The following is a 22,189-nucleotide window of genomic DNA, read 5'->3' on the forward strand; positions in this document are numbered from 1 at the left end:
TTCCTCTTAAAACAGCATGTTGTAGGCTCTGCCAACTACCTTATGAACTAAGTAAATAAGGTCAGTTTATGTACCAGCAGGTTAGTGAACAAACAGTGTGTTCTTAAGACCACTGAGGAAGTTGTAGGTTCAAGAAAAGTATGAGGTAGTTAGCTTGCATGTAAGAAAATACCTCAATTGTTGCACACTGCATCAGCTCATTCTCTTTGAGTGTAAGAAACTGAAGTGGAAAATCACAACATTAAATACCACAGAAAAAGTACCAATGCATAAGGTAGATGAGAAGCTGAATTTCAAGCACTTTAATTTTAATGTTGTTCATGGTAGAATTGATTATCAAGCCAAACTGTAAAAGTGGTATCCCCTGGGCAAATGCTAATGTTCTCAAGACTTCCAACAAGGGTTTATTTAAAAAGGGGGAAGGAGGTTAATAAATTGCATCACGAGAAGATCATCCTTTAAGCTAGATGTGCCCACCAAAGGATCACATCATCTCTTAAATGTATGAGTTTCCCTGAATTCAAGAGTATATCCTAATTAGAGTAGCAGTCAGCTTTGCATGCCTTAAAGCCACAGCATAATCTGTAAGTATGTGAGTAAAATTCTTATATCCAAAGAGAAAAACTCATTATCTCACCATAGCAGCATCAAAAGTGCTGTGAGTGACTCTGCAGAGGGTTGAGCACCCTCTGAAGAGAAGAAAGTGGGGTGAGTAGGGGTATCTCGTGGAGTATGTGCTATGCCCACATTTGCCTCTCGACACTTGAAAGGGCCGTTCCAGAAAGTGAAAATTTCTTTTGCATATCACCCGTATGCTAGCTTGGAAATAGTTAACTTCAAAAATTAATATTGTACTGTTGGTCTTTAAATTTACCCATTTTCTTTCAGTGATAAGATGATTTTGATACTTTTTGTTGTTGTTGTTGTTGTTGTTAATCCTCACCCAAGGATACATTCCATTGATTTTTAGTGAGAGTGGAAGAGAGAAGGAAAGGCAGAAGAAATGTGAGAACCACACTGATTGGTTGTCTCCTGCATGAGCCCCCAGCAGAGCCCAAGCTGGAGAGGAGCTTCCAACCAAGGTATGTGCCCTTGACAAAATCAAACCTACGACTTTTTGATCCATAGGCTGATGTTCTATCCATTGAGCCAAACTGGCTAGGGCTGATTTTGCTAATTCTAAGTTAATTGAGTGAGTGTTCTCACGGGGATCATCCAAGATATGTTTTCAACAGCTCAAGATTGGAAGAACACAATATACTCACATCACAGGAAGGGTTTTTAAGAGAATTGAAAATTTAAATTTCTATTTTGGGACTTATGGTGGGCTGTGTTTATTTCCTTTCTTTTTGTTTTTAAATTATCACTGATTTATCATGTGACTTTAGGTGATTTGACAGTCATCAGCTGGATTGTAAATGGTGAAATTCATAAAACTAGAATAATTCCCTTACTAATTTGGAATCCCTTTGGTGTAAATGACACATGAATATTAGGCATTTGAAGTTACTTTAAGAAAAGTCTTATGCAAATAAATAATTATAAATATATTTATTTTAAGGTACCAGGTTATATTCTTTGGATATGGAACAGTTTCCTTCTTTTTAAATTATTCCTGTAGTACATAAGAGTCAAATAAGGACTTGCTAAACATATTTACCCTTCTAAAACCCTTTTATATTATATTGTAAAATACTCAGTATATATCTTAGTGCCTACATAGTTGTTGCCAGCTGTCATCATTTGTATTCAACAAATATATCATAAAATTGGTTAAGATTTATTTTAGATCCCTAATAATTTCCCAGTTTTCAGACAATTTCATTGTATATTTTTAAGCTTCAGAAATATTTACATCTTTTAAAAATGTAATTGATTCCAGAGAGGAAGAGACAGGAAAGAAAGAAATATCAATGATGAGAGAGAATCATTTATTGACTGCCTCCTGCACAATCCCTACTGAGGATTGAGCCCACAACTTGGATATGTGCCTTGATCAGGAATTAAACCGTGACCTTGTGGTGTATAGGTCGATGCTCAACCACTGAGCACACTGTTCAGGCTTTACTGTGTGTGTGTGTGTGTGTGTGTGTGTGTGTGTGTGTGTGTGTGTGTGTTTTGGTAACATTGAGGGCACTGAGGCTATAGCATTGAATAACTCACTCAAAACCACAGACATAGTAAATGGTGGAACTGATACAGAACTTTTGGACTGGAACCCAGATTCTTTGTCTGCCAGAGTTGAAGAATGAATCCATGGACAGAAGATGATATAGCAAAAGTGGACATTTATTAAAAACAAGTACAGATTTCCACATAGGGAGGGGGAAGAATCCCACAGAATGGACTCCCACATGGAGAGGGGGAAAGTCTCCCACTGAGTTCCTCTTCTTTATGGCTTATAAAGGCTGCCGTTCCTGGTGCCTTGATATCCCCTCTGATTGGTCACTATTCCCTTACACTGGTTACTATAGTAACTCCTGGGCTCAAAGGTTGAACCATGTGGGGTTCTTCCCCCCACCCCCTCTTTCCTTATTGTTTTCCTATTCCCTTTGGGCTTTCTTCTTCTCCTTCTGGATGAAGGGCTTCCTTCTCTTTATTTTGTAAATATAGACCTTTTGCTGTTCCCAGCTCCTTCATTCTATGGAAATGTACCTGTTGCAGCTTTTCAGCTTCCCTATTCTATGGAAATACACCTTCTGTTGCTCTGTAGCCCTGTGCTTCCTACATGGTCTCTTTAATTTCCAACATTTCTAAAATTGTCTAAAACCTGTCTTTTTCACGCCTAAAATTCCTGTTTAGAACCAAGACTCAAGCTCTGGATTTTAGGTTCCACATATTTTTTTGTTAACACCCTTGTCAAAGTAGGAGGATATGAGCATTTCAATTACAATTTGAGTTATTTATGAGTTCAACTATACAGTAGAAGATTTTCCAACAAATTGTCTCTAATATGAATGATATGAATGGGATGAATAGGTTAGAAGTGAGATTTTTAGCATATAGTATAATGTAGGCATATTTAGCATTTGAAAAAATACTGCTAGTTCTGTGTCAAAATATGTGATATTTATATATCTGAAAATTATTATATATCTAAAAATTATCTCCTAGACTTTCCCAGATAACACTACCATGGATTTCACATAATATATATTATAACATTTTCACATCATGCCCTTTACTAAGAGAGAGGTTGAAGATAATGTTAACCACATTCTGTGTCTTCTCAATGCCAAAATAAACTTTTAAAATTAATTCACTGGTTTGGTTTTTGCTCTTATGATGCGAGGAATGAAAGCTGAACTTTTCATGAAGCTGGCTGATATTTTTTAAAGCAAAATAGATTGATTCACTGGTTGTTTCTGTGACAGGTAGTGATAACTGACATGGAATAAAAGAATTCAAGGCTATTGTGAGGTAAGGTATTATTTTCAATCTTTTTTTTTTAAAGCAAAGGCTTCTTGGAGGAGGTAACATATGAGACCTGAATGAAGTCAGGAGGAAGATACCTGGGGGTAAAGACATTTTAAGAAAAGAAAACACCCACCCAATGCAAAGGCTCTGAGGTAGACACATTAGCTGATTGGAGAAATAGCCAGAGGCTAGTGTGATTGGAATTAGTTATTCAGAGTGAAGGTGCTGATGGAGAGTTTGCCAGGGCCAGGTCCTGTAAGTGTAAAACTTTCTACTTAAAATTTTTTTTTAAAGTATTATGAGAAGATACAGAAGGGAATTAAGCAAGGAACGATCAGCTTTAATGTCTTAACAAGATTACTCTGGCTTCTCTGTGGCAAAAGTATCTTAGTTTGGAAACAGGGAATAAGATAGGATACTTTGACCTTATTCTAGGTAAAGCTAATAATGGCTTGGGGTGGTCTTCTAGCAGTGGAGGAGGGGAGAAGTGGTAAGATTTACATTGTGGTTTAACAGAATTTGTTCATGCACTTGATTAAGATGTTATATAAAATGAGACACCAAGGACAATGGAACATCAATGACAGTGCTATTTACTAAAAGGAGGAAGTCTGAAGAAGTGTTGGGACTGAGAAGCTTATTCCAGTGAAGACGTTTGCTTATATTAATCTGAAGTTCACCAAAGAAATTGAGCCTGAAGTGAAATTTTACAGTTCTTAGCAAAAATATCTTATTTAAAGCCAATGAAGCTGGATGAGATCACAGTACATAGAGAATAGTTGGATGAGAGGAAAACTAGGAGTATGGTGTTCCAGAAGACCAATGACCAACTACAGTGTTTCAAGAGAATACAAGTGGATGTTTTAAATGTTCCTAAAGAGTCAAATAAGATGAAGACTGAAAATGAAGCATTGCAAGGAGTATTGTGCAGATCATTGACCAAAGCGGTTTTAGTAGAATAAAATTTGGATGGAATAAAATCCCAATTGGAGTGACTTCTAGACAGAGCCAGAGAATATGAAAGTAGAATCAGGAAATGTGGACAACTGAAGTTTTTATTTAAAGGATAACAGAAAAATAAGATAATAATTTTAAGAAAGATTTTTTAAAGATGGAATAAGTAATGGTATATTTATATGGTGACTGAAAATACAATAAAAAGAGAAAAATTAATAATAGAGCATAGAATCAGAATACTTGAAAAGGAATGGGCCGATGAGAAGAAATAGGACCTAAAAAGAATAAGTAGAGATGATACCTTAATAGAAGCAGGTGTATTTTGTCTGTTGCATAGACGGTATAATATACAAGTGAGAGGGCGGGGGGGGGGGGGCGAGGATGAGCTCCCGACTCCGCCCCACAGAGCGGAGTTATCCCTAGCCCTCACCCAACCAATCAGGGTTAGCCGAGGCAGTGACATCACCACCGACCGGAGTAAAACCCCTGAACTGGGTGAAATTCGCTCTCTCTTCTGCCATGCTGCCGGTGTGAGTGGGACAGAGCCCATGCTAGCATGGGAAAGGCTCTTTTGTTTATTGCATCGGACTCGGTTCCCTGGTGGTCCTTGGGGATCACGAAGTCCGGGCATAACATAAGGAAGAAGATATCTAAAATGGAGAAGGCTTTCATCTGCATGTGAGAAGGGGGTAGAGGGTTGAGGGGTTCAGGAGAGACTAAAAGGCAGGAAATAATTGCCTGAGAAAGTCAGAGAATGAATTGTCTAAGGCAATGTAGTAGGACTGTATGTAGGCAGTGATAAGAATTCAATGAGATTGGAATGGCTTGGGATAAAAGTGACAGGTCATCAACTTGAGCTTGATTTGAGCAAACACTGATATATGAACAAATCCAATGTAGCAGTTCGAGTGTATGGCAGCTGTGTTCTCAAAGTAGCAATCACAGTTAAGCTTGAGAAAATGGCTATTTTATAGGGTCAGGCAAAACTAGGTTTACAGTTGTGGGATTATGTGAAACTCGGAGTTTATTCTTGCATTATTATTTATTAATTATTGTATTGTTTTCATGCAAACAACTATAATCTTCTTTTGGTCCACCCTGAGCAATTTTGTGATTTGGAGGACACCAGTCCTCACAGAGGGATACATAACATAGAATCTTCCTTGTATGAAACAGATTATCTGATATTATACTTGCTATTGGGATTCTAACAAAATTAGTGTTAAAGTAGGATTTCATTCCATGCAAAATACATGGAGTGCTAATTCTAGAAACTGAGGCAAAAACTCAATCTTCACAGTGAGAAGAAAGGATAAAGAGAGAAGTGTGTTGCTAAGTGGAGATCCAGGTATCCACAATGTACCCAGCTCACTAGATCCAAAATTTCATGTAGTTTATCTTATCTCAGACCAGAAATGCTGACTAGGTAAGGCCTCCTAATTAACCTGCTACTTTCCTGGTCCTGTTAGGCTCAACATCCCCTTGTGATTGGGCTTCCAAAAACAGGGCCAAGATAGTGACAGGTAAATGGAGCAGAAGAAGGCAAGATGGAAAAGGGAATTTTGAGAAAGTTTACAGGTTTAATAAGAGTTCAAAATTGTATATTGGAAGTATGAAATGGAATAGTGCCTCTAAAGTTAGCAGAAAAAGTGAAATGTTTTCAGGACAGAATTGAATTACAGTGTTTGGCAAGTACATTTGATGCTGTTTTGGTCAGCTAAGATTTTAAAAAGAAAGAAATGCAGTCTTCATCTTGTGGCAACCAAACACATGCACATCCATCTATAAAGATTATTTTGTTGTTGTTGAACTAAACTAAAGCACAAATTGATTATGTGTGTCCTTGGGTAGAGAACATTGAATGACAGGCGGTACAATATCCTTACGCACAGTTTTACAATCAGTAAGGAAAGCATGTACAATCTGTTTTTTAAAAAAATCAATCCAACATAAAAATAGAGGGTCTACACTGCATTGTAACTAAGCAAAGGCAAAGCTGTGAGGAGTGTACAATGAACTTGTACAGAAACTTTGTTCCTGATGGTCAAGCTCAAAGCAATATCAGAATATGACACCCCTCTATTAGGTGAGTAATGAACACACTCATTATGAAACACCTCTCAAATATCAAGGATCATACAAGAGTTTTGCACAAGTGTCAGAGCTCATTCCATATGTGTACAAATCTTATGAGAGCTCCTAAGAGTACAGATGTTTTACTTCCTGATTACAGAAATGCCTGGTGCTTTAGATACCCAATAGGAAGAAAGGAAGATGGATCTGATACCAGACATGACCTCACACTGACCTCACAATGCCCATGTGTTGGGCATTAGTAGCTATATATATAAAAGCCTAATGACTGAACAATAAAATGACAGAACAACCGGTTGACTGATTGCTATGATGCATATTGACCACCAGGAGGTAGATGCTCAATGTAGGAGCTGCTCCCAGGTGGTCAGTGCATTCCCACAGCCAACCTCCCACTTCTCTCCCCCGAGCCAGCCGGCCCTGATTGGCCCTGATCACCAGCCAGGCCAAGGGACCCCACCTGTACACCAGGCCTCTAGTAGCTTTCTAATAAGCCTCCATTTTTGTCTTAGACATTAAGGCCGCATGAGTGCTGCTACATCCATCCTTCAAAGAGGGTGGTACCTCTCATGTAATTTTTTGTTTGTCAATAAATTCAGTGCTGAATGATGAGGTCCTTACATAGTAGAATTTGATGATAAATTTGAACTCAGTATTTTATGGAATCTTATATCAATATCATGAAATTGACTTGCATAATTTGAATTTTTCCTAAAAAGTGGCTTTCCTATGTATTATATGCCTAGAAATAAAAATTGCAAAAAAAAATAATAAAAAAAAAAAATATATATATATATATATATATATATATATATATATATATATATATATATACACAGTGGTGCCTCACACAACGAACTTAATTCGTTCCAGGAGCAAGTTTGTTATGCGAAAAGTTCGTTATGTGAAACGTGTTTTCCTATAACAATACATGTTAAAAAAAATAATTCGTTCTGTAGCATAAAATATGCTAAGATGACATAAAAAAAGATAAATTTTTTGTTATTATTTTTATTTAGATACATCTAAAAACATAATTTAAAAAAAAAAAAAACACACATTTTTTTAATTTTAAGACAGACTAAGTAGAGTCTACCGAATCTTGCACATCTTCATCCATTTTCTGCTTTTTGGCCGATGGTTTCATGAAAAACCTGTCCAAAGTCGTTTGTTTTTCTCTTTTCTCCAACATCTGCCGGAAATAACGGACAAGAGTATCAGAGTAAAGATCGTTGATCCTGTTTGCTTCAGCTGAATCCGGATAGTGGGCATTGGTAAACTCCTAAACTGCTTTCCATTTGACCAGGATGTTCTTGATGTCAGCAGTTGGGATTGGTTGATAGTTTGATTGTTGCTCCTCGTTATCAGATGATGCTTCCCTTTGAGCATTGTCCTGTTGCTGGACCAGAAGTGCTTGGAGCTCTTCAGTTGTCAGCTCTTCTTCGTGTTCCTCAATAAGCTCCTCTACATCCTCTTCCTCTACCTCTAATTCCAACCTTTGGGCCACTGTGATGATGTCCTTCACCACTTCTGTGTCATCAACTACAGTACTGCTTCTTCCTGGGTCCACGAAGGCACAAGCATCTTCCAAGCAGAAATGAGGGTCCTTTGTGACACTTCTTCCCAGGCCTTCTGTATAAGTCGTATTGCCATAAGGACATCAAATTTCTCCTTCCCAAACTTTCGGACAGTCATATTGTCTCCACCAAACTCGCATTCTTCAAACACCTTATTAAAGAGGGCTCTAGTGTAGAGTTTTTTAAAGTTCGCAATAACTTGCTGGTCCATTGGCTGAAGAATGGATGTGGTGTTTGGTGGCAAATACTGCACCTTGATAAAAGGATAATTTTCCTGCAATATTTCCTCTAGGTCTTTTGGGTGAGAAGGGGCATTGTCAAGTATCAGAAGGGCTTTGAGCGGCAGTTCTTTTTCCAGCAAGAATTTCTTCACGGCAGGAGCAAAGGTTTCCAGAATCCATTCGTTGAAGATAACTTGGGTCACCCAGGCTTTTTGATTGGACTTCCAATGGACGGGCAGTTTGGACTTAATAACGTTATTTTTCTTGAAAATTCTTGGATTTTCAGAGTGATAAACCAATAGAGGTTTGATCTTGAGGTCTCTGCTGGCATTAGATGAAAACATAAGGGTAAGTCTGTCCTTCATGGCTTTGTGTCCTGGCAATTTCTTCTCCTCTTTTGTAATGAAGGTTCTGCTCGGCATTCTTTTCCAGAAAAGACCCGTTTCATCGGCATTGAACACTTGTTGTGGGCAGTATCCTTCATCCTTAATACATTTTTGAAAGTTAATAGAGAACTTTTCTGCTTCTTTCTTGTCAGCACTGCCAGCCTCACCATGCATAGTAACACTGTGGATTCCACACCTTTTCTTAAATCTAAAAAACCACCCCCTGCTGGCTTTGAATTCTTCTTCATTATCTTGATTGCTGCTACTTCCAGGGACGTTTTTCTTTAGATCGTCATAAATTCTCTTGGCTTTGTGACAGATAATATCTTGGGTTGTTACGTCACCTTTCACCTGCCTGTCCTTAATCCAAATCGCTAATAGCCTCTCCATTTCCTCGTGGATTGAAGACCTATGTTTTTCATGAAATAGTTTTGATACTCCTTTGGCTACTTTGGCTGATTTGATTGCATCCTTATTTGTCAAAATGGTGAAAATGGTGGTCTTGCTGAGGCCAAACTCTTTGACAAGGTCACACTGTTTTACCCCACATTCACTCCTTCTAATTATTTCCTGTTTCATTTCAACAGAAATCACCTTCCTGCTTTTTTTAGAAGCCATGATATAAAAAAATATTGAGTTTAACTTAAAAGGACGACTGCCGTGATACGTGCGTGATTTAATTCGTAATGAAGAATGATTGCCGCGATACATGCTTAAGTTAAGCGCAGTGACTAACGACTGCCTGCAGTGCCTGCGCAGAAGGATGCAATACATCTGCAGCGATCGTGGAAGCTCGGGCGAAGCAGTCGTGGAAGCTCGGGCGACTTTGTTGTGTGAAATGAAGTTCGTTGTATGAATCATGAAAGGAAGTTCGTTGTGTGCAGCGTTCGCTGTGCGAGGTGTTCTTTATGCGAGGCACCACTGTATATTACATGGGCTTTATCTGGTATAATTTGCTACATAGAGTGCCAAATTCCTGTTTTGATGTCATTGAAGTCTAACCCTAGTGAGACTGTGCTTTTTTAAATCTCCTACTAAATTTTTTTTTACCAACATGATTTTGCAGTAGATGAATTATGACTATTTTCCCAAAGGAGAAAAATTCACTATGTTTACCAATAGCATTGCACAGATATGAAATAAGTTAAGAATCACAGAATTTAGTGATAAAAAAAATAGTAGTCAAAGAAAACATAAATTTTAAATTGGAAAGAACCTTGTTTAAAAGATATTTTGATGATACAATATAGTTAGTTCCCTTAAAAAGAAACCTTTGCTATAAGTAGACTCAGTAGAATATACTTTCTCTCTCTGTGTGTACACACACAAATTTTTATATAATTGATACTTTTGGGACATGTAGAAAACTACTGATGGCTAATTTTCATTTATCCTCTTTTAGTGAATATTTGATTTAGAAGATAAATATATGTAGTACATTGAACTATTTCAGATATTATTTGATACACTAGTTGCTTGGTGCATGAAATTTGTGCATGGGGGGAGAGGGGGTGTCCCTCAGTCCAGCCTATACCCTCTCCAATCTGGAATCTCTTGAAGGAAGGTCTACTGCTGGTTTACAGGGATCAGGCCTAAACTGGCAGTCTGACATCCCTCTAGCAATCTGGTACTGCTGGGTCCTAACTGCTCACCTGCCTGTCTGCCTGATTGCCCCAACTGCCTCCCACTGCCGACCTGCTAGCCCCCAACTGCCACCCCTGCCGGCCTACTTGCCCCCACCTGCTGACCTGCTCACCCCAAACTGAACCCCATGCTGTTCTGATCACCCCAACTGACCCCCACTGACAGCCAACTCGCCCCTAACTGACCCCCCTGCTGGTCTTCTCATTCCCATCCCCAACTGCCTCCCCCCTCTCCCCCCCACTGGCTTGATCACTCCCAATGCCCCCCCCCCCCCAACAGCCTGATTATCCACAACTGCCCTCCCCTCTTGGCCTCTAACTGCCTCTACGTTGGCCCCACCATTATGGCTTTGTCCAGAAGAACATCTGAAAGGTCTCCCAGTCTAATTAGCATATTTCCCTTTTATTAGTATAGATAGAGGCCTGGTGCATGGGTGGGGGCTGGCTGGCTTGCCCTGATGGGAGTCCTGGATCAGGATGGAGATTCCCTTGGGGCATGGGGCAGCCTGGGTGAGGGGCCTGTGGTAGTTTGCAGGCTGGCCATGCCCCCATGGGGTGAGGATCCCTGCTGGGGGGGCATGGCCAGCCTGGGTGAGGGGCTGAGGGTTGTTTTCAAGCTGGCCACACCCTCTTCAGGGTGGGAGTTCCCACTTGGGTTCCTGGCTAGCCTGGGTGAGGGGCTGATAGCTGTTTGCAGGTTGGCCATGCCCCAGCAGGAACCCTCACCCTATGTGGGCATGGCTAGACTAGGTGAGGGGCTGAAGGCTGTTGTCAGGCTGGCCACATCCCCCAGCGACCTAGGCTCCCACCACCTCCTTATTTTTTTCCTAGCTCCTCCTTGAATGGAGGCCAGGGATGGATGGAAGCTTGACTTTCTCCATCACCGGAGGCAACCCAAGTCTCCTACTTGCTCCAGCACCATGGCTTCTGCCATCTTTGTTGGGTTAACTTACATACTCACTCCCGATTGGCTGGTGGGCATAGCAGAGGGATGGTCAATTTCTATGTTCCTTTTTTATTAGTACATATTGTATACTTTCCCTACTTTATTTTTTTAATTCTGTTTTTCATACACTGTTTAGTTAATGAATATTTAAAGCTCATTGTAATACCACTTGACTAATTATTAGTATGTATATTAAAATTTAAGATCTTATTCAGTTTTGAAGCAAAATATTTTTTCTTCTATTCACACATCACCATTGTATATATTCTCTTTACTAAATAAAATTGAGAAAGCATCTTTATAAAGGCTTTGAAAATTGACTATTTAGTAAAGCAACTCTAAGTCAGAGTCATAATTTTGCCAAGCCTTAACTATAGAATCTTAGAAAAGCCACTTAACCTCTTTGGGCCTTAGTTACTTTATCTAGACATGGTCTAAATGATTTCTGAGATCCTTTTGAGCTTAGTATTCTAAAATTGTATGATATTGTCAAGCTGTGTCAAGATTTCTATGAAAAGTAGATAACATTGTAATTACAGTGCCATATCAGCTGTTAAGAAATAGCTGTAATAATAAAGTATAAACATTTATCAGTAGAAGTTTAATGACTGATGTGCTGACCACCAAAAGGTTAGTATTATATTTTGCCTTTAAGAGGATTTAATTTTTAAAATAAATGCCCTCATTGTCTTAAACCCACAGGTGGGATAGCTTACTACAAAGGGAAATCTGAAAGATGTATGCTTATACAAGGTATGTTTACTTTAATGAAAAATATATAATCTACATATAAGATTGGATATTTTTTCTTCTACAAAATGACTTGTTTTTTAAAACACACACACACACATACCTGTGTAAATATAAATTAAGATGACCTAATTTAAATATTCAAAATAATCAGGTTATTAACAAAACACTAGCTCAGAGGCCATTCATAGGCATTTAGCCATTCACAATGTTAGTGACAGAAACAGTGCAGGTATTACGACTTCCATTTTACAAATAAGAAAAATGAGAGTTGAGAACTAAAATACATTTCCTAGGGACTTACGAGTAATGCAGATGCCCCAGCTCCCCTATCCCTTCTCCAAAATCCCCAATGTGTCCATGGGTTCTGTGTGTGTAAGGGGGAACGTTTAAGAATAGGAAGTCCAGTCTTTGGGTCTTTCAAGCTGGAGCAGGTCAGTGGGTGTCTTTGTAGTTCCTGGTGAATGACAGCAGCTTCATTCACTGATCCTGGAAGATGGGGTTGAAGGTGTAGAGGTCTCTCAGCCTCTTCTTGCTTGGAAAGCTGCAAGAGGATCAGAAATCTATCTTCTGTGAGGACTTCCAGCCCAGGATAAAAGACACAGTTTTGTGTGTGTGTGTGTGTGTGTGTGTGTGTGTGTGTGTGTGTGTGTTAAGGCTCAGATTTATATAAGATAAAAATATATAAAACACACTCAAGCCAAAACCGGTTTGGCTCAGCGGTAGAGCGTCGGTCTACGGACTGAAAGGTCCCGGGTTCGATTCCGGTCAAGGGCATGTACCTTGGTTGCAGGCACATCCCGGGGTGTGCAAGAGGCAGCTGGTCGATGTTTCTCTCTCATCGACGTTTCTAGCTCTCTATCTCTCTCCCTTCTTCTCTGTGAAAAATCAATAAAATATATTAGAAAAAACAACAACACACACTCAAGTGAGCTGACATTTTACTGGTAATATTCTCTGTCTTACAGAAGTAGAGAAGGCCTCCTCATTAAAAGGTAGACTCTCCCTCTTCCCCATGGCTCCTCACTTTTCCCTGCTCCTGTCTCACAGTCCAGAACCCCCCGCCCCCACCTCTTCAGGAAGAAAGGCATCATTTTGAGGTCTTGTTAATTTGAAAATTTCAGTTTCAGTTTGAAGGCTGAGTAGACCTTTTACAGGGATTTTTCAGAGCAGTTGGAGTGAAACTTCTCTGCTCACTCAGTGTCACTATTTCTGATATAGAAGCGAAAGAGGTGGGATTCTTTTTTGTCAAATGTCAGTGGGTGTTCTCATTCTAGTTCCATCTTCCCACTTCCCCTAGGAGGTGTTGAGGCTGCATTTCATGTCAAACCATGACATGTTAGAAGGTGAATGTTAATTTTTTTTCAAAGACTGCAAATTTGGTTCCTTATGAGGAAAGCTTATTTATACTATTAACGTGACTTAGGCTATGCACTTAGAAATTACTGCAGCTTCTTTATTCATGTGTCTCCTGCCACAATATTGATGTGGTGACACTGTAAGATGGTAGACTTCTGTCCCTAGTGGAATCTGTCCTGGACATAAAGAGTGAGTGAGAAGTTAGTTTTTGTAATTTGAAGGGAGAAATTTTGAGACTTCACACATTATAGCAATTCTTACCAGTATTTAATTTGTTGAATCTTGAAACTTACTTTCTTGTCTTTATATTCCTAATCCCTTCTAATGCTACTTCATTCTATTAAAATAATTTTTATTTTTTTTAAATATAGATTCACAGATGGTTTGTATAGTGTTTGTTTTTTATATTTACAGATGTACCACAAACCTTATGCTCAGCTTATTTATTGTTTATTGACCTCCTTCTGTATGTTCTAAGCACACACACATTACTAAGAACCTAATGGCATAATATTGAACATTGCTACAAAGGTTTTAAAAAAAAATAAATTATTTGAAAGTATTTAACTATACTATAAAATAGGAATAAAAAAAGGAACACATAGTGTGAGATAAACATAGATATAAAAAGATACCTAATATTTATGGTACTCTAAATGTATGGGAGATACTTAGTATTCATGAGGCAATAAATATCTGTAAGCCACTGAGTATTTATAAAGCTTGAATTTGGTCACTCTTTGGTAATGTACATTTGGCATCATGTGTTACCTACTCAGGAAACACAAATAAAATCCAGCCTAGCTGCTGCTGCTGCTGCTGCTGCTGCTTCTTCTTCTTCTTCTTCTTCTTCTTCTTCTTCTTCTTCTTCTTCTTTTTAATATATTTTATTGATTTTTCCACAGAGAGGAATGGAGAGGGATAGAGAGCTACAAATGTCGATCAGAGAGAAACATCGACTAGCTGCCTCCTGCACACCTTCTACCGATGATGTGCCCGCAACCAATGTACATGCCCTTGACTGGAATCGAACCTGGGACCTTTCAGTCCACAGACAGACGCTCTATCCTCTGAGCCAAACCAGTTTTGGCCAGCCTAGCTTCTCATAGGCTGTAGTCTAGTGAGCTTTTCCATTGGCGATCATACTTACCTTATATCTCTCTAGTAGAGCAAATATGTGTTCTGGTCTTAGGATCCTAGCAGCTGAGCCAATTTACTAAGATATCAACTCTAGTGTGCTTATAACTATGTCATTAGTGGGCTAGTGTAGCTCATAAGAGACACAGAGACAGAGATGATCTATCTATCTCTATCTATCTATCTATCTATCTATCTATCATCTATCTAGAATTGCTTAATTCAGATATTAGATTGTGTGGTCTTTCACTCTGCTTGCACACTGCCTCAAATGTATTAACCTATGCCATATTTTCCCCTTTGCTTCTCACTGTGTATTTAAATTTTTTAAATATATATTTTTTGTATTGACTTCAGAGAAGAAAGGAGAGGAAGACAAATATAGAAACATCAATGATCAGAGAGAATGATTGATTAACTGCCTCCTGCATGCCCCACACTGGGGATTGAGCCTGCAACTCAGGCATGTGCCCTTGATCAAACCCAGGACCCTTCAGTCCATAGGCAGATGCTCTACCTATTGAGCCAAACCAGTGAGAGCTTTAAATTTTTTTAAAAATTAAATTTATTAGAGTGACATTGGTTAATAAAATTATACAGGTTTCAAATGTACAATTCTATAATACATCTTCTGTATATTGCATTGTATGTTTACCATCCTAAGTCAAGTCTTGCTCCATCATCATATATTTGACTCCCTTTAGCCTTTACTGCCTCTCTCTACCCTGTTTACCATCTGGTAACCATCAATCAGTTGTTTGTGTCTATAACTTTATGTTTGTAATATTTGTTCATTTGCAGCTTTTAATTTTTTATACTAGGGGCCTGGTATATGAAATTTGTGCAGGAGGAGGGGTGTCCCTCAGACCAGCCTGCACCCTTTATAACCTTGGACCCCTCAAAGGATGTTCAACTGCCCGTTTACAGGGATCAAGCCATGGGGGAGTGGTCAGCTTGGGTGAGGGGCTGACAGCTGTTTGCAGGCTCGCCACACACCGTGGTGTCCAAGCTCCAAGCCCTTCTTTTTCTTTTTTTCTTTTTTCAGGGCCTCCTTGAGTGGAGGCCAGGGCTAGTTAGAAGCAGGCATCTTGGATTTACTTATTTTCTATAACTGGAACTTTGTAGCCTTGAGCAGAGGCCAGGGCCGGCCAGGGTGGGTGGGAAGCTTGGCTTCCTCCCTCACCAGAAGCAACCCAAGCCTCCTGCTTGCTCCAGTTTTGTGGCTGCCACCATCTTTGTTGGGTTAATTTGCATACTCGCTCTTGATTGGCTGGTGGGTATAGTGGAGTGATGGTCAACTTGCATGTTTCTCTTTTATTAGATAGGATCCCTCATATGACTGAAGTCATATGGTTCTTGACTTTTTCATCTGACTTATTTTGCTTAGCATGGTGTTCTCAAGATTTATCCACATTGTTGTAAATGTTAGTATTACACTTTTTCTTATGGCTGAGTAGTATTTCTTTGTATATACATACCATATCTTCTTTTTTCAATCATCTATTGAAGGACACTTTGGTTGTTTCTATGTCCTGGCCACCATGAATAAGGCTACAATGAACATAGTGTTTCACATATCTTTACAAATAAATGTTTTTAATTTTTTTCCAGTTGATTCTCAGAAGAGGGGTTGCTGGGTTATATTCTTAATTTTTTTAGGAATCTCAATACTGTCTTTCATAGTGGCTGTATCAGTTCATATTTCCACTGGTAGTGTGTGAAGGTTCCTTTTTCTCCACAACCTCTCCAACAGTTGTTATTATTTGTTTTATTGATAATAACTATTTTAATAGTTGTGAGGTGGTACCTCATTGTAGTTTTGATTTGCCTTTCTCTAATATCTAGTGAAATTGAATATATTTTCATATACTATTATATATTGGCCACTATATGTCTTCTTGAGAAAAGTATCTGTTCAAGTCCTCTGCTTATTTTTAATTTTTTTTGATTGCTTGCTTTTATGTTGTTGAGTTGTATGAGTTCTTTATATATTTTTTAGATATCTCATTATGTATTTAATTGATTAAATAAATGATTTAACTTCAGCAGTTTGACTTGTTCTGTGAGCCTTTCTATCATGTGACCCTTGGGATCTTGTCTGCCAATATACTTGAAGGATATCTTTGCATGAAGTAATTTGCCATATGACAGCTTTTCTTATAACAGAAAATATTCTAAGGCAGGACTAATAGACATTATAGCAAAGTAATTTGGCTTTTTATTGCATGATTATTAATCCTGTTACATAGTGTGTGAAATGTATTTGTAGTAATGCATATTTATTTTATTTTTCTAAAAAATTACCAAAAGAACAATGTTCTGAATACCACAAAGAATCCAGTTCATGCCCCTTAAACAACTTGATATTCAAAACAGTTGATGGCTCTTTCATAAACCCTGTTTAATGGATTTCTTTGTGTAATGCATTATGTTAGATCATGTGGAAATTACAAATGTGGAAAAAATTTAATCTTTGTCTTCAAGGAACTGATGTCTAATAGAGCAAAGGATGTTTATATGAGTTGAATAATACAAACATTATAAGGCAAAAGTAGGCAGAAATAGAGTATATTAGGAATCTATAGGAAGAATCCAGAAAAGGGAGAGATGTCATTTACAAAAAGAAAATCTGAAAAGGCTTTATGGATTTAGGAATGGGAAGCATGAGTAAAGATAAAAATTTTCTAAGGAAAGCCAGCTGCCTGTTCTGGGAACTTACACAATGCTATAGTCTTGAAGGTAATTTTACCAAGTAGAAAGGTCAATAAAGAAGTTGATTTGCCTTATTATTAAATGCAAGTAAACAGAAGCAAATTTAACAATTCTGCTACTATAACAAGTGCACTGATAATTTATAATTTTATGGTAAAATATTTAAAAACATGAGTACAAACATCTTTGGTATTGAAAAGCATAAATTTCCAATAGAATTATCTCCCAAAGAACAAAATTTTGTAGCTTTAAATTATAAACTTTATATAATACTATATTGCCATGATGTAAAGTAAGACTTATAGAACATTATTGCCATCTCTTAACAATCTCATGAATTCTACCACTTTAAATACTACAAACTCCAGTTCAAACTCCAGTTTCTATAAATTAATGTTTATAGTAAAATTGGGAAAATAACCAGAATATAATCTTCTGGAAGCAACTAATAATATGGAAACAATATAGTGCTGCTGAAGTTTTAGCTATTTCTTTTCCTTGTTTAGCTTTTGTTTGACATATTTATTTGCTATAATGACCTTGGCTTATTGTGAATAGAATAATAAATGCTACTATATATACACAAAAGTTAACTAAATTATACAAACATATATATATATATTTGCTAAAGTTTCTGGAAAAGACCAGGTCTCATTTTATTGTACCTCTTTGCCTAAGAAATCCTTGAGTAAGAAAGTAGCCATTATGTCTGTGCGATGTGCTGTCCAGGGTTCTGAAACAGTATTTCTGACCCAAGTCCATAGCCTAATGATGAATCCACCAAAGCTTTCTTAACCTGCTAACTTGTATGCCTGCAGGAATCTTAACTACACACCCAAGAAATTGCTATCAATTTCTTATAGATGGTTCAAAAATTAAAACCCATTAGTCAATCCACGTCTAATGTCATGTCTCATTTGTATATGGATTTAAGAACTCGTGGTACATAATAGACTGATCTGTAAGCTAAAATAATAGTTTATTAATTTTTACATAAATGCTACCTAAATGAATGTTTATTAAAAATTCAGTAATCTCCTTTTAGTCAGAAAATACTAATAACTCACATTTAGTATATACCAGGCACTCTATCAACACATTGCAGACCAGTAGTTTTATTGCTAGCTTTACCCAGTAGCCAGATAAGTTTCTATTGAACAAGTACAAAAAAACGTTTTATATAAATGTTAAAGACATGCTGTAAAATTAAATACCCATTGCATTTTGAAGTTATTTATTACATATTCTTACAAGCTAGTATCTTTTTAAAGTATGATACTTTGTAAAACACTGTGTAATATGAAGCAAGAATTCTCAAGAACTGCATGCAATGTCTTAAGTGATGCAATCATCACAACAACCCTATAAAATCAATACTCTTACTACTCTCATATTATAGGTGGGGAACTTTAAAGTGGTAAAATGACAACCCTTTCCCAGGAACTAGTTAGGTCAGGAACGTGGACAAGAGTCCTCCTTTATTTCTGATGTAGAGTGTGTGTGTATACACGTGTGTACTCATGCACAGATAATAATTAATTCTATTTGCTACTTATTTAAATAAAGTCACAATTGCATATTGATTAAGCAGGCCTGAGGGGATACACTACCTGGATTCTGAATATCATTTAGGGCAACTGTAGTTACATGACGTAAACACGTTTCCCCCCTTCCCCCCCTTTGCATCTCAGTTTTCTCACCTTCAAAATGGAGAAAATAACAATGCCTGCTGCATAAAGTTGTTGTGAGGAGTAAATAAGCTGATGACTGTAAAGATCTCATAATAATGCCTGGCATATAACAGAACTTAATAAACATTTGCTATCATTATTGCATATTTTCATGGCATTAATTGGGTTGTAATCATGTTTTTTGTTGTTAATCCTAACCTTAGGATATTTTTCTATTTATTTTTAGAGAGAGAGGAAGGAAGGAAGGGAGGGAAGAAGAGAGAAAGAGAGAGAGAAAAAGAGAGAGAAAAACATTGATGTGAGAGAGACACTTTGACTGATTGCCTCCCACATGTACCCTGACTAGTGGAGATGAACCTATAGCCTAGGAACATGCCCTTGACCAGGAACTAAACCCATGACTCTTTAGTGTGGTGCACTAACCACTGAACTAGACCAGCCAAAGGACATGGTTAAATTTATTTGATTTTCTATCTTATGCATTGATTTTATGGTATACATTTTATGGGTTCACTGTTCTTTTATTTTTATATGCATCTTCTACACTTGGCCTATGTAGCTGGGTAAACAGAAACAAATGACATCCAGATAAACAGTATTTTTCACTGTACAGCTAATTTACAGTATATGATACTGATAACACTAAGGTAACTATCAACATTTATATATGAACCAAGTCAATTAAAGTTGACAGAAGAATTGATGTTTCTTTGCATAAATGATTAGTGATTCATTATTGGGAAACTGAGTCAATAAAGAAACCAGCAAAAAGTGGGCATTTGCCACAATGAGAAACTGAGATACAGATATAACTATCCAGCCAGTATGGAATCAGAAATATGAACAAAATGGGCACCTTGGTATTGCTGAAATCGGTTTGGCTCAGTGGATAGAGCGTCGGCCTGCAGACTGAAGGGTCCTGGATTCAATTCCGGTCAAGGGCATGTACCTTGGTTCTGGACACATCCCCAGTGTGGGGTGTGCAGGAGGCAGCTGATCGATGTTCTCTCTCATTGATGTTTCTAGCTCTCTATCCTCTCTCTTCCTCTCAGTAAAAAATCAATAAAATATATATCTTTTTAAAAAATGGGCACCTTGGGAAATGTTGCATTAAAACAATCTCTAATTAAAATGGTTTTATTTTAATATTAAAAGTAGTACCATTCATTTATAAAGCATTAACATGATTAATTAAATATTCCATGTTTAATACCTAGATACCCTGTTAAATTTTTATATGTAAAAAATAAAAATTAAACAAAATGCAAAATGGGGTTTTTATCCTTAAAAAATTCAAGGTCAATGGGAGAGAGAAATAGGTAAACAAATAAAGAGAAGGTATGTATGAAGTGGCATGGGAATAAAAATGAAGACAGGTATGTGAGGGAGATTTCAAAGAGTAATTTTGGGCTTTTTGTCTGACATTTTATTAAAAAATAAAATGTTTAGTTTTTAAGTTGTAGGTTTGAAGTCAAGTCTGATTTCCATTCTTAATTTTATAATTTGTGTGAATTTATACAAACCTCTAAAGTTTTATTTCAGTTGTTATACTATTAAATGAGATAATGCATGTAAAGTACTTAGCACAAACTCAGATTATTGGTTTTTAATATGATATTTCTATTATGAAAATTAAGAAAGAATTTGCCATGAAAGTGTTATTGAGTATGAGTGGATAGAGTTTAGAAATATGGAGTTAGATAAAGCAAAGATGCAGAGAGAGAAAAGGAAAGAGAGAGAGTGTGTGTATGACACTTAAGTAAAATGTAAGTGCATGTGGGTGAGCTATAGAAGAAGGAAGGAGAAAATTAGAAAGAATCTAGACTTTATTTTGAATATGAGGATTATTTTAATACATAGGATGGAAGATTTTATTGCCTGGGAAAACATGTAATGACAAAGTCAGAATGAAGATGTCATGCTTTAAATGAGGCATTTAATTAATTGAAGAAGCATAATTTTCTGAATATACTAGTAGTAATATGTGTATATATGAGACTGATTATTCCGCAGAAAATTCTTGGATGCATAAGTTTTCGTAGGTCATTTGTAATAACTCTGATTGGAAACTACTGCCGATGATTCAGAACAGTGAACATTTTGCTCTGTTTGCACTTGAGAAAGGTTCTGTGTCCATCATTGAAGGATGCTTTATAAAATGGTGGGGAAGGGGAGAAGGCTGTAGGCATACAATCAATTAGAGGCCATTTCAGGGGTTTGGAGAGGGAACATATGTCAGCCTGTGTATTGATAGGAATTAGAAAGTACAGTCTGCTGAGATTTTAGTAAAGGAAATAATTACTGAGATGTAGGTAAAGGTAAAGCAACCATTAGGTGGGCACTAACAAAAGGGGGAAGCCATTACTACTCTTTATAGCCTTACAATACTTACTATTCTTAAGATATCACAAGAGCCTGGTTGATGGCTGGAATCACGGGAAAGCTATAGTCATGAAGCAAAGTACCACACCTACACAACCATACCTGAGCAGATGAAATGGGGGAAATATAAACCCAATTCTATCACTTCCCACTCTTCAAATTCTGCTGGTACTTCCCACCCAAACCCAACCAGAAGCTAGAAGACAAGGAAAACTTCCTAGTGGTCAAGGCTCTGGGACACTAAGAAAGACAAAGAAGAATATAGACTAGACTAAGAGGACAAATCAAAAATAGCCAACACAAGATGGAAAGGGCTAATCAAAATGGGTATGGGGAAGGGGTAATAAATACAAGAACTTTTTTATGACATAGAATCCATAAGACTTGGTGACTATGTCACTTATATCCCAGAGAACTCCACCAATACATATGATAAATACTTGTTTTAAAATATATGATGACTGTTGCCATAATGTCAGTTGTATTTTAAAAGAGCTGCCATTTAATCAACATAGAATAATTGGTTAAAATAGATGTATATGTAAATTGGAGGTAGTGATTATTCCAATGGGGTACAAGTGAGAGGGAAGAGCTTGTAGTGTTATTTACATTCTCTGACTGAAAACCTGGATGAAAGGAGGACATGTTTACTGAGAAAAGGATTACAAAAGATAGAACAAAAATAGAGGAAGAAGAGCTGGAGTTGGAGTTAAGAAAGGTGGTCAATAATTTGCCTAAGGCTTATTTTAAATGATTAACATTGCTATTTTATTATACTCTAGTCCAGTTGGTTTAATCTAATTCCCAAAGGCTTCAAAGTCAATACTGCTGTAAAGTTGCAGTATTAACAACGTATTTGGAGAAAGGGACAGCATCCAGGTCTGCAGTGTGACATAACAATTTCACAGCTAGTTATC

Source organism: Pipistrellus kuhlii, unplaced genomic scaffold, assembly GCF_014108245.1.
Source record: "Pipistrellus kuhlii isolate mPipKuh1 unplaced genomic scaffold, mPipKuh1.p scaffold_m20_p_8, whole genome shotgun sequence".
Classification (NCBI taxonomy): domain Eukaryota; kingdom Metazoa; phylum Chordata; class Mammalia; order Chiroptera; family Vespertilionidae; genus Pipistrellus; species Pipistrellus kuhlii.